The sequence below is a fragment of the Empidonax traillii genome, unplaced genomic scaffold (genome assembly GCF_003031625.1).
Source record: "Empidonax traillii isolate 1590-97213 ecotype Southwest subspecies unplaced genomic scaffold, ASM303162v1 scaffold1001:size240121, whole genome shotgun sequence".
NCBI classification, from domain to species: domain Eukaryota; kingdom Metazoa; phylum Chordata; class Aves; order Passeriformes; family Tyrannidae; genus Empidonax; species Empidonax traillii.
The window spans coordinates 50,676-55,371 of NW_020956194.1; positions in this window are offsets into that span (position 1 = coordinate 50,676).

Sequence of the window (4,696 nt, forward strand, 5' to 3'; positions counted from 1 at the left end):
TGTGTGGTGAAGTCATTCGTAGAAATAGAGAAATCATTTGATCTGGGCCAGCTGCATTTGTCCAAGTTAGGGGATGAAACCCTTTGGGCTGGTGCCTGTCCTAGAAATATCCAGAAAGGATTTTATCCGTATGTTCTTGGAATATGGTCCATGCCTGTAGGAGCTGCTGGCAGCTGGCTCCTCTGGGATTTTCCTGATGAGGTTTTCCCCTTGTCATGCTGAAGGTTTGCAGCAGCAGTGCAGTGTGGTGGGGGTTTCCTAGAGACTTTGTATTTATTAAATGCACGCAGAAAGCAAAGAGCGACAGGGGAAACTGGTGAAAAACATCTGCACAACTTCCTTTGCTCTTTCCCTTTTTTGTGTAGCAATCCCGAAAGGAAAAGCCCTCCTCGGCAGTCCTGCAGAGGGCACATGACTCGGTGTCGAGAGGAGGATTACTAAGGGGTTTTTTTCAATATATTCCCTTAAGAAAATCACAGAGGAGAAAAATCCAAAACGTAGCGAACAGTTTAGCTTTGGTCTGTATTTTTCTAGTGGATGAATTCCTAGAGGATTCTCATGTAACATGCAATCTGTACAGAAGCAGCTGTTTAGTGCTGTAAAAACAGCTTAGAAACGGTCTGTGCAGGCAGATTTCAGACAGTTTGCTGGAAAAGTGAACTTACAGGATCATGGTGCCTGTGCAAATATGATGTGTGATTATTAATTGAAGGGGATGCTCCCTAACTTGATTTTATCAATGAGGAACGAGGTGCATCCAGAGTGACTCGGGTTTTTTTTGTAATTTTTGTAATTTTTGACAGCTGTGTGTGTTATCATGAACTCCTTAGCAAGCCACTGTTGCCACTGCTTAAAAATTATTTGGCTTTCCTGGGAAGACATTTGGATAGGTAAAATGTGACTATTACATTTGTACTGTATGTGCCTCCAAAAATATTTCGAGAAGACAATAGGTAAATACTTTTGGTACAAAAATAATCCCCGAGTAAATACTTGACTTTCAAGCCCTTGTTCCATCGGAAGTGTTCCAGCATTCACGATTATTTTTACATTTCCTTCTGCTGTTGTTTCCAAACTTCACTATAGAGTGTTGGGAGGAAGTAAAAGAAGTGACAACTTCCCTGACTTGGCTTTCTCTTGTGTGAGTCACTAGATGGTGCCATTTCACTTCTGTGGAGTCAGAAAACCGCCTTACATGTTATTTTTGGTAACAATTATTAGCTATGTTTTTAAAAGAAAACAATTGGAATTAGGAGTCCTTTTTTTGAAACCATCACTTTTTGTTTGTTTGTTTGTTTGTTTTTCCCTGAGACTGTGCAATAGAGATGGAAAAGCTGAGTGGCCCTTGGGTGTATTGTCACAACTCGAGTTCTCACTGAGACTCAGGTACAAGTGATGGCTGTTATTTCCAAGTTTAACCACTTCATTTTTCCTTTAGCTGCTCAGAAATAGGTTTCCAAAACCACTTTTGCAAAATGGCTCTGATGCTTTTTTTGGTGAGGATGGCAAAATAGAACTTAATATCCTCGGGAAGGCTTTTAATTAATAAAATTGCTTGTTTTGAGAGCTCCTAGTATTGACTTTGACTCGCCAGCCATTTCTCAGTGAGAAATGATGGTCTAATTAAAGTGCAGGGAATTTGAAATCTCTCTGGGAACATTTCCTGTTGAATACGCAGCCAAAACTGAAACAAGGTGTCAGATTTTACTCCTCTGTAATATTCCTGGTTATGTGCCATTTTTGAAGTGTGGAACATATAAATATTGCCTTCTTTTAAAGCCCTGTGTGGGAGGTTAAGCTCCAGTCTATGTTTTCTAGTGATGAAGGAAAATGCCTTTTTTTCACTAGAAGGAAAACAAAATAAAATGGAAGTGTTAACAAGATTTAAACATTCCTTGCAAAGTAATAATAAAACCCTTCCAGAGTCTCATTGAATTTTTATGCCCCAAGTTGTATTTGTGTTTAAAAATGCCCACACCACAGTAAGGTCATAAGCTGATTTTTCAAAATATGCTCAGTGTATAAGAATAACTATTTACAGTTTTCTTTTAGAATGTCAGAAGTTTTGATTACTTGCAGATAATAAAAAAGGCACTGGTTGGTGGCAGTGCTGGTTGTTCTGAGCCACTTGATGGCATTTTAGCTGAAGTCAAGAAGACTTTTTTTTTTTTTTTTTTTTTTTTTTTCCCCTAAACCTTCTATTTTTAATCTGCTTTCTCAGAAGCTAAAATCTGCTTTTGTTGGGCAATAACTTTTAGGTGTATATATTAAAAACAATCCTTTGGGGTTTGTTTTTGTACATCAGAGATGATACACGCGGAGCTTTCTGTGCCCCGGTGCTCCCTCAGCAAGTTTGGAAACACGTTTGGTTGTCCGAGGTGTGTTGTTACCCCTACACTGTTCACAGTGGAGAAAATGCAAAAATGAGGTATTTATTTATCCCGATCCCACTGTGCACACCTTTTAGCAGAGCAGCCTTAGGAAAGGATGGAAGGACAGCTCTACCCTCCTTGTGCCATCTCACTCCTTCCCTTCACTGGCTTAAGTTATTTATTCTCCCTTTCTGCCCTTGGAGGCTCAAAAATGGGTCGTTCCCTTTAAAAAGAAGTGAACTGAGATTTTTGTAACTTGGTTTATTATGGGGATGTGGTAACTGCATCTGGCTTTCTGACCATGCCTGGTTTTTTCCAGGCGTCTGAAATACTGTGCCTGTAAGAATGACACGAGGAATCTCCTGGAAACTGTTAAAAAATGTGATACTTCAATGGGGTTATTAAATAACAGTAGCTACACAATGTATGGGTTTGGATTCTTTCAGCTCAGGGACCCCTGGCAGTGCAAACTGGTAACAACAATGTTAAAGAAAAACAAAGCTTGCCATGTGTTTGCGTTTTCCAAGGCAGCCTGGATGTCATAGGAGGACTCCATGCAATTAGAGGGTGTTATAAATGGGAACATGATTGGTGTGAATCCCTCTTCAGTTTGTCCTTTTGCTGAAGGAACAGTTCTGAAGGAGACATTTTCTGCCTCGTGTGTGGGGTGTTTTCTTTGCTGGGGCTGTGAGAATTTGCCTTGGCTGAGGTTTTTATGCTTCTTTCTGCAGGTGTCAAGGATGCTGCCTGCAAAAGAGAGTGATCAGTGGACGTTTCCAATCAGCTGAGCTGACGATAAAAACACACACCAAAATGTTACTCCTCAAGAAGAAACAAGAGAAGCCAAAGAAAAAGCATAAAGATTTATTATCTAATCTTGTCTTTAAACACTTTTATTCAAACAGTAAGTAACGCTCCCCATGGCACACAACTGCTGCTTTTTAAATAACTTCAAACCTTTCAACAAGATGACCTTCATGTGTTTGTTTATGTGAGATAAAAATGCTGGAATGTGCAATTTTCTTAGCTGTAAGACTGTGCTCCTAAATCCCATGTACAGTAAGCAGTAAGTTCTTTCTCCTGGCACTCAAAAGCTTGCTTTTGACAGGAAACACTTTTCTTGAGGATGGAAGGGGAAGAATCTAAACCATTCCACGCTGAAACTGTCTGCATCTGCCTTCCTTAAAGGAGAAAACACACACTATAAGAGTTTATTTATTAAAGATCCCAACTGTGGGGGTGCTGCTGCTGAATGTGAGGTGGCTCCAAGTGGGAAGTTCAGGTTGTGGTGTTTAGCAGCATTCAGACCTGCAGTTATTTTAGGAATAAGCCTGTGCTCTGTCACTTCCTCTGTGTGTATTAAGTACAAGCATCTCAGATCCTCACTTTAAATGTCAAATTCAAGAGGAATTCTGCAGGCATTGGGGCTGGGCTGGCTACACCCTTTTCTTCCTGAAGTCAGTGACACTCCACATTGTCTTCAGTGGAAACAGAGTCAGGTTGATGCTTCTCACCTTCAGAAACGTATAATGAGACTCAAATATCTATTTTACGAGGTCTGAAGAGATGATTTAGATTATTTTCTAGGAATTAAATTACTATAGTCAGAGAACTAAATCAGCAAAACCACCTACTGTTTAATTGCAGCTGTAATAGATCCTGTAAAATCAATCAGGATTTCGGGATTAAATGACAAGTCTACTTAAAAGCAGCAGCAGCAGCTCCATTATCTCCACACCATTCTCCCACACACTATAAATAAAGCAGGATAATAGGACAGGATGCTTCTCTCACTCCAGTGACGGTCAGGGCTGGCCCCCATGGCAGATTTGTGAGGCTGTGGGATGTCTGGAAGGGGAGCTGCTCCTCTAGCAGTAGTGTTTTTTCAGCACTGAGTTCCTGGGTTTGAACTCCATTGCTAATCCCTGTGGCTCCTCCTGCATTTACATTTGCCTTTCCCTCCTTTCCAGTTCCACTGGTGACTGCACTGGCATCGTTTGCTGTGCTTATAAAAACTGTATCAGCTGAAACAGCCCAGTCCAAACTCTTATCTCAGGTACAGTTTGCCCTTTATCTTGTTCATATTCAGGATGCTGAAACCAACACCCTGATTTAGCAGGGAGCAGTGCTTGTAGCTTGCTGGGAGCCTGCAGGTTGCAACACCTGTGGGAAAACCTGTGCTAAGCAAACCCTAAAACTGGAGTTTAGGATTAACTGTAGAATCAATCAGAACACCCAGACTCGGTGAGCAGCAGACATGAAAGGAATGTGGTGAGGAATTCAGCTCAGGGGTGTTCGCTGATCGTTTCTCCCTGGAAAACACT